Below are 13,638 nucleotides of genomic sequence, written 5' to 3' on the forward strand. Positions count from 1 at the left end.
GCTTTCTATGGCCCACTGAATGAGAGGGACAGAGGTGGCACACCCAGGAGTCAAGACTGGCACACAAGCTGAAAGGGCAATATTACTCTCCCACTGTTTTTTTATGTTTTTTTTTTTTTTATTTTCAGGGAGACTTTAGAAACCAAATAATATTAAAAAAAAAACAAAAAAACAAGGCTTTCTATGGCCCACTGAATGAGAGGGACAGAGGTGGCACACCCAGGAGTCAAGACTGGCACACAAGCTGAAATGGCAATATTACTCTCCCACTGTTTTTTTATGTATTTTTTTTTTATTTTCAGGGAGACTTTAGAAACCAAATAATATTAAAAAAAAAAAAAAAAACAAGGCTTTCTATGGCCCACTGAATGAGAGGGACAGAGGTGGCACACCCAGGAGTCAAGACTGGCACACAAGCTGAAAGGGCAATATTACTCTCCCACTGTTTTTTTAGGTTTTTTTTTTTTTTTTCAGGGAGAATTAGAAACCCAATAATATTAAAAAAAAAAAATAAATAGGCTTTCTATGGCCCACTGAATGAAAGGGAGAGAGGTGGCACACCCAGGAGTCAAGACTGGCACACAAGCTGAAAGGGCAATATTACTCTCCCACTGTTTTTTTATGTATTTTTTGTTTTTTCAGGGAGACTTTAGAAACCCAATAATATTTAAAAAAAAAAATAAATAGGCTTTCTATGGCCCACTGAATGAGAGGGAGAGAGGTGGCACACCCAGGAGTCAAGACTGGCACACAAGCTGAAAGGGCAATATTACTCTCCCACTGTTTTTTTAGGTTTTTTTTTTTTTTCAGGGAGACTTTAGAAACCAAATAATATTAAAAAAAAAAAATAAAAATAAATAGGCTTTCTATAGCCCACTGAATGAGAGATAGCACACACAGCAGTGGCACACAAGCCCTGACTGAGGCCAATATTTTTCTCCCACTGATTGATGAAGTGTTTTTGTGTTGAGGTAGATTTTAGAACACAAATCACGGAAAAAATAAATAGGCTTTCTATGGCCCACTGAATGAAAGGGAGAGAGGTGGCACACCCAGGAGTCAAGACTGGCACACAAGCTGAAAGGGCAATATTACTCTCCCACTGTTTTTTTATGTATTTTTTGTTTTTTCAGGGAGACTTTAGAAACCCAATAATATTTAAAAAAAAAAATAAATAGGCTTTCTATGGCCCACTGAATGAGAGGGAGAGAGGTGGCACACCCAGGAGTCAAGACTGGCACACAAGCTGAAAGGGCAATATTATTCTCCCACTGTTTTTTTAGGTTTTTTTTTTTTTTTTCAGGGAGAATTAGAAACCAAATAATATTAAAAAAAAAAAATAAATAGGCTTTCTATGGCCCACTGAATGAAAGGGAGAGAGGTGGCACACCCAGGAGTCAAGACTGGCACACAAGCTGAAAGGGCAATATTACTCTCCCACTGTTTTTTTATGTATTTTTTGTTTTTTCAGGGAGACTTTAGAAACCCAATAATATTTAAAAAAAAAAATAAATAGGCTTTCTATGGCCCACTGAATGAGAGGGAGAGAGGTGGCACACCCAGGAGTCAAGACTGGCACACAAGCTGAAAGGGCAATATAACTCTCCCACTGTTTTTTTAGGTTTTTTTTTTTTTTCAGGGAGACTTTAGAAACCAAATAATATTAAAAAAAAAAAAAAAAAAAAAAAAAAAATAGGCTTGCTATAGCCCACTGAATGAGAGATAGCACACACAGCAGTGGCACACAAGCCCTGACTGAGGCCAATATTTTTCTCCCACTGATTGATGTAGTGTTTTTGTGTTGAGGTAGATTTTAGAACACAAATCACGGAAAAAATAAATAGGCTTTCTATGGCCCACTGAATGAAAGGGAGAGAGGAGGCACACCCAGGAGTCAAGACTGGCACACAAGCTGAAAGGGCAATATTACTCTCCCACTGTTTTTTTATGTATTTTTTGTTTTTTCAGGGAGACTTTAGAAACCCAATAATATTAAAAAAAAAAAATAAATAGGCTTTCTATGGCCCACTGAATGAGAGGGAGAGAGGTGGCACACCCAGGAGTCAAGACTGGCACACAAGCTGAAAGGGCAATATTATTCTCCCACTGTTTTTTTAGGTTTTTTTTTTTTTTTTCAGGGAGAATTAGAAACCAAATAATATTAAAAAAAAAAAAAAAAAAAAAAAAATAGGCTTGCTATAGCCCACTGAATGAGAGATAGCACACACAGCAGTGGCACACAAGCCCTGACTGAGGCCAATATTTTTCTCCCACTGATTGATGTAGTGTTTTTGTGTTGAGGTAGATTTTAGAACACAAATCACGGAAAAAATAAATAGGCTTTCTATGGCCCACTCAGTGAGAGATGGCACACACAGGGATGGCACTGTAGCAGAAATGCCAATCTTAATCTCCCACAAAAAAAAAACAAAAAAAAAAAAAAAACTGTCCTACAATTACTATCTCCCTGCAGTAATGTAAGCCAGGTATGGCAGGCAGCAATAGGAGTGGACTGATGCACAAATTAAATAAAAAGTGTGGACAAACAGAAAAGATAGCTGTGCAGAAAGGAAGGAACAAGAGGATATGTGCTTTGAAAAAAGCAGTTGGTTTCCACAGTGGCGTACACACAGCAATACAGCTATCACGGAGCCTTCTAGGGCAGCCCAATGAGCTACAGCGCTGAGGGAAAAAAAAAAAAAAATAGCTTCCACTGTCCCTGCACACCGAAGGTGGTGTTGGACAGTGGAAATCGCTGCAGCACAAGCGGTTTGGTGGTTAGTGGACCCTGCCTAACGCTCTCCCTGCTTCTGATGAAGCGGCAGCAACCTGTCCCTAAGCTCAGATCAGCAGCAGTAAGATGGCGGTCGGCGGGAACGCCCCTTTATAGCCCCTGTGACGCCGCAGACAGCAAGCCAATCACTGCAATGCCCTTCTCTAAGATGGTGGGGACCAGGATCTATGTCATCACGCTGCCCACACTCTGCGTTCACCTTCATTGGCTGAGAAATGGCGCTTTTCGCGTCATTGAAACGCGACTTTGGCGCGAAAGTCGCGTACCGCATGGCCGACAAGCACAGGGGTCGGATCGGGTTTCATGAGACGCCGACTTAGCCAAAAGTCGGCGACTTTTGAAAATGATCGACCCGTTTCGCTCAACCCTACTGACAACTCCATGTCTGCCATCCTACTGCCTGCCCGTGTATCCTCCCACAAATAAATAACAGCACGCCTCTGTTCGCACAGTCTCTGAAGCATGTGCAGTGTTGAGTTCCACCTTGTTGCAACGTCTATGATTAGGCGATGCTGGGGAAGGTTCAAAGACCGCTGATAGGTCTGCATACGGCTGGCGTGTACAGGCGAACGTCGGATATGTGAGCAAAGTGCACGCACTTTGAGGAGCAGGTCGGAGAACCCAGGATAAGTTTTCAATAAGCACTGCACCACCAGGTTTAAGGTGTGAGCCAGGCAAGGAATGTGTTTCAGTTGGGAAAGGGAGATGGCAGCCATGAAATTCCTTCCGTTATCACTCACTACCTTGCCTGCCTCAAGATCTACTGTGCCCAGCCACGACTGCGTTTCTTGTTGCAAGAACTCGGACAGAACTTCCGCGGTGTGTCTGTTGTCGCCCAAGCACTTCATAGCCAATACAGCCTGCTGACGCTTGGCAGTAGCTGGCCCATAATGGGACAACTGGTGTGCAACAGTGTCATCTGCCGATGGAGTGGTTGGCAGACTGCGTTCTGTGGAAGAGCTGTAGCTTCTGCAGGAGGACGAGGAGGAGGAGGAGGAGGGGGTGCGAACGCCTACAGCCAACTGTTTCCTAGACCGTGGGCTAGGCACAACTGTCCCTAAATTGATGTCGCCTGTGGACCCTGCATCCACCACATTCACCCAGTGTGCCGTGATGGACACATAACGTCCCTGGCCATGCCTACTGGTCCATGCATCTGTAGTCAGGTGCACCTTTGTACTCACAGATTGCCTGAGTGCATGGACGATGCGCTGTTTAACATGCTGGTGCAGGGCTGGGATGGCTTTTCTGGAAAAAAAGTGTCGACTGGGTAGCTCGTATCGTGGTTCAGCGTACTCCATCAAGGCTTTGAAAGCTTCGCTTTCAACTAACCGGTAGGGCATCATCTCTAACGAGATTAGTCTAGCTATGTGGGCGTTAAAACACTGTGTACGCAGATGCGAGGATAAGTACTTCCTTTTTCTAACCAGAGTCTCATGTAGGGTGAGCTGGACTGGAGAGCTGGAGATCGTGGAACTTTCGGGTGTGCCGGTGTACATGGCAGACTGAGAGACGGTTGGAGACGGTATTGTTTCCGCCGGTGCCCTAGATGCAATATTTCCTCCTACAAAACTGGTGATTCCCTGACCCTGACTGCTTTTGGCTGGCAAAGAAACCTGCACAGATACTGCCGGTGGTGCGGAAAATGGTGGCCTTACAGTGACGGAAGGGATGTTGCGTTGCTGACTAGCTTCATTGGCCGAGGGTGCTACAACCTTGAGGGACGTTTGGTAGTTAGTCCAGGCTTGAAAATGCATGGTGGTTAAGTGTCTATACATGCAACTAGTATTTAGACTTTTCAGATTCTGACCTCTGCTTAAGCTAGTTGAACATTTTTGACAGATGACTTTGCGCTGATCAGTTGGATGTTGTTTAAAAAAATGCCAGACTGCACTCTTCCTAGACTCGGATCCCTTTTCAGGGATTGCAGACTGAGCTTTAACCGGATGGCAACGCTGTGCTCCAACAGGTTTTGGCTTTGACACGCGTTTTGGGCCAGATACGGGCCCGGCAGATGGAACCTGTTGCGATGTTGATGCCTGCTGCGGCCCCTCCTCCACCTCCGCTTCTGAACTACTGCCGCCTGCACCCTGTTCCCCCAATGGCTGCCAATCGGGGTCAATAACTGAGTCATCTATTACCTCCTCTTCGAGCTCGTGTGCAACTTCGTCTGTGTCACTGTGTCGGTCGGTGGTATAGCGTTCGTGGCGGGGCAACATAGTCTCATCAGGGTCTGATTGTGGATCTGTACCCTGAGAGGGCAATGTGGTGGTCTGAGTCAAAGGAGCAGCATAGTACTCTGGCTGTGGCTGTGCATCAGTGCACTCCATGTCAGAATATACTTGTAATGGGCATGGCCTGTTAAATGTTTCACTTTCTAAGCCAGGGACGGTATGTGTAAAGAGCTCCATAGAGTGACCCGTTGTGTCGCCTGCTGCATCCTTCTCTCTTGTTGTAGTTTTTGCTGAGGAGGACAAGGAAGCGACTTGTCCCTGACCGTGAACATCCACAAGCGACGCGCTGCTTTTACATTTACCAGTTTCGGAAGAGGAGGCAAAAGAGCTAGAGGCTGAGTCTGCAATGTAAGCCAAAACTTGCTGTTGCTGCTCCGCCTTTAAAAGCGGTTTTCCTACTCCCAGAAAAGAGAGCGTTCGAGGCCTTGTGTAGCCTGACGACGAAACTGGCTCCACAGCTCCAGACTTAGGTGGAATATTTTTATCCCCACGACCACCTGATGCTCCACTACCACTACCATCATTACCAGCTGACAATGAACGCCCACGACGACCTCTTGCACCAGACTTCCTCATTGTTTTAAAATCTTAACCAAAGTAACTTTATTTGTTGCTGTCAAACAACTTACACGGTGAGCTATAACTTCAGTATGATTTCAATATCCCTTAACAGGTTGGTGAGACCACAAGGAAAATCAGGCACAATGTTACACACTCTGTTTTCTGTGGCACAAAATCACAGAGATGACACACACGCAGGACTGTCACTCAAGCACTAATGTCAATATTAATCTCCCACCTAATTTATTTATTTTTTTTTCTCAGGGAGACTTTAGAAACCAAATAATATTAAAAAAAAAAAAAAAAAAAAGGCTTTCTATGGCCCACAATTAGAGAGAGAGAGGTGGCACACCCAGGAGTCAAGACTGGCGCACAAGCTGAAAGGGCAATATTACTCTCCCACTGTTTTTTTAAGTTTTTTTTTTATTTCAGGGAGACTTTAGAAACCAAATAATATTAAAAAAACAAAAAAAAAATAGCCTTTCTATGGCCCACTGAATGAGAGACAGAGGTGGCACACCCAGGAGTCAAGACTGGCACACAAGCTGAAAGGGCAATATTACTCTCCCACTGTTTTTTTATGTATTTTTTGTTTTTTAAGGGAGACTTTAGAAACCCAATAATATTTAAAAAAAAAAATAAATAGGCTTTCTATGGCCCACTGAATGAGAGGGAGAGAGGTGGCACACCCAGGAGTCAAGACTGGCACACAAGCTGAAAGGGCAATATTACTCTCCCACTGTTTTTTTATGTTTTTTTTTTTTTTTTCAGGGAGACTTTAGAAACCAAATAATATTAAAAAAACCCAAAAAAAAAATAGCCTTTCTATGGCCCACTGAATGAAAGAGAGAGGTGGCACACCCAGGAGTCAAGACTGGCACACAAGCTGAAAGGGCAATATTACTCTCCCACGGTTTTTTTATGTTTTTTTTTTTTTTTTCAGGGAGACTTTAGAAACCAAATAATAAGAAAAAAAATAAATAAATAAATAGGCTTTCTATAGCCCACTGAATGAGAGATAGCACACACAGCAGTGGCACACAAGCCCTGACTGAGGCCAATATTTTTCTCCCACTGATTGATGTAGTGTTTTTGTGTTGAGGTAGATTTTAGAACACAAATCAAGGAAAAAAAAAAAAATGCTTTCTATGGCCCACTGAATGAGAGAGAGGTGGCACACCCAGGAGTCAAGACTGGCACACAAGCTGAAAGGGCAATATTACTCTCCCACTGTTTTTTTATGTATTTTTTGTTTTTTAAGGGAGACTTTAGAAACCCAATAATATTTTAAAAAAATAAATAAATAGGCTTTCTATGGCCCACTGAATGAGAGGGAGAGAGGTGGCACACCCAGGAGTCAAGACTGGCACACAAGCTGAAAGGGCAATATTACTCTCCCACTGTTTTTTTATGTTTTTTTTTTTTTTTTCAGGGAGACTTTAGAAACCAAATAATATTAAAAAAACCAAAAAAAAAAAAAGCCTTTCTATGGCCCACTGAATGAGAGAGAGAGGTGGCACACCCAGGAGTCAAGACTGGCACACAAGCTGAAAGGGCAATATTACTCTCCCACTGTTTTTTTAGGTTTTTTTTTTTTTTTCAGGGAGACTTTAGAAACCAAATAATATTAAAAAAAATAAATAAATAAATAGGCTTTCTATAGCCCACTGAATGAGAGAGAGGTGGCACACCCAGGAGTCAAGACTGGCACACAAGCTGAAAGGGCAATATTACTCTCCCACTGTTTTTTTAGGTTTTTTTTTTTTTCAGGGAGACTTTAGAAACCAAATAATATTAAAAAAAAAAAATAAAAATAAATAGGCTTTCTATAGCCCACTGAATGAGAGATAGCACACACAGCAGTGGCACACAAGCCCTGACTGAGGCCAATATTTTTCTCCCACTGATTGATGTAGTGTTTTTGTGTTGAGGTAGAATTTAGAACACAAATCACGGAAAAAATAAATAGGCTTTCTATGGCCCACTCAGTGAGAGATGGCACACACAGGGATGGCACTGTAGCAGAAATGCAAATCTTAATCTCCCACAAAAAAAACAAAAAAAAAACAGGGACTGTCCTACAATTACTATCTCCCTGCAGTAATGTAAGCCAGGTATGGCAGGCAGCAATAGGAGTGGACTGATGCACAAATTAAATAAAAAGTGTGGACAAACAAAAAAGATAGCTGTGCAGAAAGGAAGGAACAAGAGGATATGTGCTTTGAAAAAAGCAGTTGGTTTCCACAGTGGCGTACACACAGCAATACAGCTATCACGGAGCCTTCTAGGGCAGCCCAATGAGCTACAGCGCTGAGGGGAAAAAAAAAAAAAAATAGCTTCCACAGTCCCTGCACACCGAAGGTGGTGTTGGACAGTGGAAATCGCTACAGCACAAGCGGTTTGGTGGTTAGTGGACCCTGCCTAACGCTCTCCCTGCTTCTGACGAAGCGGCAGCAACCTGTCCCTAAGCTCAGATCAGCAGCAGTAAGATGGCGGTCGGCGGGAACGCCCCTTTATAGCCCCTGTGACGCCGCAGACAGCAAGCCAATCACTGCAATGCCCTTCTCTAAGATGGTGGGGACCAGGATCTATGTCATCACGCTGCCCACACTCTGCGTTCACCTTCATTGGCTGAGAAATGGCGCTTTTCGCGTCATTGAAACGCGACTTTGGCGCGAAAGTCGCGTACCGCATGGCCGACAAGCACAGGGGTCGGATCGGGTTTCATGAGACGCCGACTTAGCCAAAAGTCGGCGACTTTTGAAAATGATCGACCCGTTTCGCTCAACCCTAGTGGGCATCATTATGTGGGGCAGTAAGAGGAGCCATAGTTGTACCATACAGTAGGTGTAGTAATAGGGACACATATGGCAGCAGCGGCTCAGTATTGGGGTATTAGGTGCAGTAATAGGGACACATACGGCAGCAGCGGCTCAGTATTGGGGTATCAGGTGCAGTAATAGGGACACATACGGCAGCAGTGGCTCAGTATTGGGGTATCAGGGGCAGTAATAGGGACAAATACGGCAGCAGCGGCTCAGTATTGGGGTATCAGGTGCAGTAATAGGGACACATACGGCAGCAGCGGCTCAGTATCGGGGTATCAGGGGCAGTAATAGGGACACATACGGCAGCAGAGGCTCAGTATTGGGGTATCAGGTGCAGTAATAGGGACACATACGGCAGCAGTGGCTCAGTATTGGGGTATCAGGGGCAGTAATAGGGACACATACGGCAGCAGAGGCTCAGTATTGGGGTATCAGGGGCAGTAATAGGGACACATACAGCAGCAGAGGCTCAGTATTGGGGTATCAGGTGCAGTAATAGGGACACATACGGCAGCAGCGGCTCAGTATTGGGGTATCAGGTGCAGTAATAGGGACACATACGGCAGCAGTGGCTCAGTATTGGGGTATCAGTAGGATGAGGAGTTTGTGCAGGTTGAAGATAGATGGGGACAGGGCTGGAAATGTGAGAAGTCAGATGTTTTATTGTTATAATCTCTGCAGCCGAGTCCTGGCTAGAGAAGTCGTCATGTTGGTCTGGGATAGATGGAAAAGACGGGAAAGTGAACGACTCCACCAGAAAGAACGTCCTATGCAAGTCACCATCTCTTGTGTGTTCTGCAGCACTGGTATCTACCACTATGTGTCACCATATGGCAGTAATCTCAGTATTGGTCTTTGTATAGAGATTTTCAGTATCAGTGCAGACATCTGCTGAGGTTCCCCTTATATCTGATCATTAAGCTGCTCCACTGTAGTTATTCACGTTTTCCTGGCTAGGGGCCTTCTCAGCTGAACCAATGGAAGAGCAGAGAAGGTGGTGGAGACCGTGGAGATATGGACCATTGAGAGGCAGAAACAGATGCAATGAGGAGGAAGGGAAGGAGAGAAAGTATACATGGAACAGAGATTAAAAGAAACAATAGAAGTAGGAATTGCTAAATATGTCAGCGGAGACATGGGGTGATAGATGAGAAAATAACAACCAAGGAAAATAATAATGGCAGCATATAGGGGAATAAGCTCTGACCCTTCTCAGATTGGAGCGCAGCTGGTACAAAAGTTAGGCATACTATTGACTATATACATTTAAACATTTATTCTCTGATTGTCTAAGTTTATTCATCATGACCTTTGACCTATGATATCATGTCACTCCCATTTGTACATACAGTATATATTTATATATGTGTGTGTCTGTACATCTTCATTCTTATGGCCTAATGAAGGCACCAGCATGGTGCTGAAACACGTAGCATCAATAAAGTGACTGTACCTCTACCTATGAACCGTCATCTTTTCCAGAAGCACCTAGTGATTCCTTGCTTTTCTTCTACACCCTATACACTTATTATGGTTGCCATTGTGCATAACTGGCGCAAGGCGAGGCAGCAGCCAGTCTACTCTCCATAAGCTTTCGAACAGAGTTGTGCCTAAGGAGATCTCACCAAGGGTTAGGGTTAGGGTTAGAGCAGTAATCTCAGAGTTACTTTATTTATCCCAAACCTTTATGAGATGCCCGCCAGGGCCGTGGGGTACTCGTCCGGTATTTAAAGGGATGTGTCATGGCAGCGGTGATCCGGTCCGTGGCCCTGGGCGCCTATGTTAAGAGAATAGTCTTTAAAGGGGTTTGTGAAATAATATTTGTTTGTGACGCCACCTGTGGTATTCGGTCAGGGGTGATCGACGCTGCTTTAAGGGGTCCACTGGGGTGAAGTTATGGCAGCAGGGATGGTATGGCTTCCCTCAGGTGTAGCTGGGTCCCCAAGGCTCCCGGTGTAGTAGATGAAGATGGTAGGAGGTGTAGAAAGAAACAGGGAACACGAGTTGCAGTCTCTTTACCTCTTTACTTGGTTCAAGGCAGCCACAGTCCAGGGTATCGGATCACGGATGCTGGTGGTGGTCCGGCTGGCTTGGAAGCGTCTCAGGTATCCCCCTAACCAGGTGGAGTTGGAAGCCTTCCTTCTAGCGCTGTGTTGTTGTAGTCCCTTGCTGCCTTGGTCCTCATACAAGGTCCTCATGTTTTCTCTCTGTCCCCCTTTAAGTAAGACACTAACCCGTACTACAGGTAACTCGAGCCTTTTTACAGGATCTCTATCACGACCCGGGCTCTATCAGTTACTATGTCCTTGGCTGTTAATGGTGGACAGGTAACTTGAAATCTAGATGTCCGCCGGTTTCTGCCATGGGGCATGAAGTTACCCCCACAAGCTCAGTCTTCCGGCTACCGGTATATGCGCTCAGCGTGGAGTAAGTTGTCACAACGTCTCTCTCCAGCTCTTCACTTCGCCTTTGCTCTTTCCTCCTTTCATGGAGACCTTCTTTAAATTGCCTTAATAATGTGGTGACCTGAATAAACTTTTTCTCTTGTTATGGATTCAAAAATCCACAATCTGAGTGCGGCTGTTTTCTTAAATATATGACTTTGATTGGATCACCTCCAAGTTCAGCCAGCACCTACCTAACTATTTACTGAGTGCACACCATTTATCTATAGCTAGCAACTGCCTAGCAACTGACTTCTCCTCCCGACCAGAGAGAGCAGCTCCCCTGAAGTCCGGTGTAGAGCTCCCTCTTCTGGCCTGGAGTCAGAATGGTGTTGTATGTGCTGAATACCCTTTAAAGGGATCCTTCCTCGTTTCCAAGTATGAAATTACTCTCCCCGTAAGGAAAGTAATGCCACTGTAACAACCGGTTACCTGGGGGGGTGTTAAACTCCTCCCGTTAAATCCAGTACTCCCAGACTGGGAAAACAAAAACAACAATAAATTGGTTAAAGACGCACAAAATTTTTTGAAATGCATGAAAACAGGTTATGAAAACTTTTCCTTCCCTTTATGGGAGGCAATTTCTTTAACGTTGCATTAACTATATATATAAAGTGCAGAAAATAACTTTGCTTCCCTTTATTGGAGGTTTCTTTCTTAAACGTTACATAACACAAGTGCAAACATTTTTCAAGTGCACAACATTACATTAATAACACTTTTACTTCTTGTTCCAGGGCAGGTCCTCAGGCCTGCATCCTCCTAGACTGGAGGCCAGCTGGATCTTCTCTTTTGGGGCACTTGCATGGACTGCACGATTTTGGTTAGTGCAGCCACACTTTTAGTCAGTTTCTAGACCTGGAGGCGCAGTTCTGTGGAGGGATCGTCATCCAGGCTCTGTGCGTCGGCCCCAACAGGGACTTGATGAAAGGGTGCCACCTCCTGGAGGTACGTGAGGGCTGGATGCCAAGGGGGCACTGTGCGGCTGGGCTGAGGTTCATGCAGCGACCGGATGGCCCTGTCTTTAAATTGTGCAAAGTCCAGGTCAGGGTTTTGCAAGGCCAGGATGCGCAGCTGTGTCCTGTGGGTACTGGACAAAAGTCCCTCAACGAACTGCTCCTTTAAGAGTTTGTCCCCGTCCTGCACACTGTTCAGGTCAACCTGCTTAATGGCCCGCAATGCCTCCTGGAGATTTAAGGTACCGTTACACTAAACGACTTACCAACGATCACGACCAGCGATACGACCTGGCCGTGATCGTTGGTAAGTCGTTGTGTGGTCGCTGGGGAGCTGTCACACAGTCAGCTCTTTCCAGCGACCAACGATCAGGGGAGCGACTTCAGCATCGTTGAAACTGTCTTCAACGATGCCGAAGTCCCCCTGCAGCACCCGGGTAACCAGGGTAAACATCGGGTTACTAAGTGCAGGGCCGCGCTTAGTAACCCGATATTTACCCTGGTTACCATTGTAAAAGTAAAAAAAAAACACTACATACTCACATTCCGATGTCTGTCACATCCACCGCCGTCAGCTTCCCGCACTGACTGTGTCAGCGCCGGCCGTAAAATAGAGCACAACGGTGACGTCACCGCTGTGCTCTGCTTTACGGCTGGCGCTGACAGTCAGTGCAGGGAAGCTGACGGCGGTGGATGTGACAGACATCGGAATGTGAGTATGTAGTGTTTTTTTTTTTTTTACTTTTACAATGGTAACCAGGGTAAATATCGGGTTACTAAGCACGGCCCTGCACTTAGTAACCTGATATTTACCCTGGTTACAAGTGGACACATCGCTGGATCGGCGTCACACACGCCGATCCAGCGATGACAGCGGGTGATCAGCGACCAAAAAAAGGTCCTGATCATTCCCTACGACCAACGATCTCCCAGCAGGGGCTGTCACACATAACGAGATCGTTAGCGGGATCGTTGCTACGTCACCAAAAAGCGTGACGTTGCAACGATATCGTTAACTAAATCGTTATGTGTGAAGGTACCTTAAGGGCATAGTCCCGTGTGCTATCTTGTGCTCTTTGTTTACACCCGAAAAACCTCATCTTGATTTCTGCAGCCGTGCAGGTGTCAAAAGTGTTTTTAAGTCTGGCAAAAATCTGCTTAACAGTTCCCTTTTCTATATCCAGACAGGATTTCACTTCTCTTTGTGCTGCGCTAATTAATTGACCAGTTAAGATGTTGACCTTTTGATGTTCTGTCAGGGGATATACAGTACTTCAAATATGGTGCATAGCCTTTCTTTAAAGTCACTTAGCGTATGGGACTCCCCTGAATATTGTGGCAATCAGGCCGCTCCCGGTATATAGGGCATGGATGATGGCATTATGGGGGCTTTAGCTGGGTCCGGCCAGTTTACAGGGACTGCGGTCACTGCTGGGTCTGGCAGCATTTATTGGGGCTGCGACCGCCACTTGGTCTGACGGTATCATGGGGGCTTCAGCTGCATCTGCCGCCGGAGCTCTATCTCCACCTGGGCTGGACATGTTCCTTCTCCCCCAGTTAACTTCAGCCAGGCCCTGCGCTCTATTATCTTGATCAGTGGCTGCTCCGTTGGCGGGCTGGAAGAACTCCGTCCAATCTCCAAGTCGAGGCTTCCTTCTTTCCACCCACTCACACAGAATGCGCCAGAGCTTCACTTCGCGCTTTCTTCTGGGTGCCGCCCTCCCATGACGGCATGTCCCCTTTACTTCCCACACGCCGTGTGGCGCTGTAATGACGGCAGTCTTTGGCGGCAATTTTTTAAAATTCTTTCGCGCACACCAT

This window comes from Ranitomeya variabilis, chromosome 3, assembly GCF_051348905.1.
Source record: "Ranitomeya variabilis isolate aRanVar5 chromosome 3, aRanVar5.hap1, whole genome shotgun sequence".
In the NCBI taxonomy this organism is placed as follows: Eukaryota; Metazoa; Chordata; class Amphibia; order Anura; family Dendrobatidae; genus Ranitomeya; species Ranitomeya variabilis.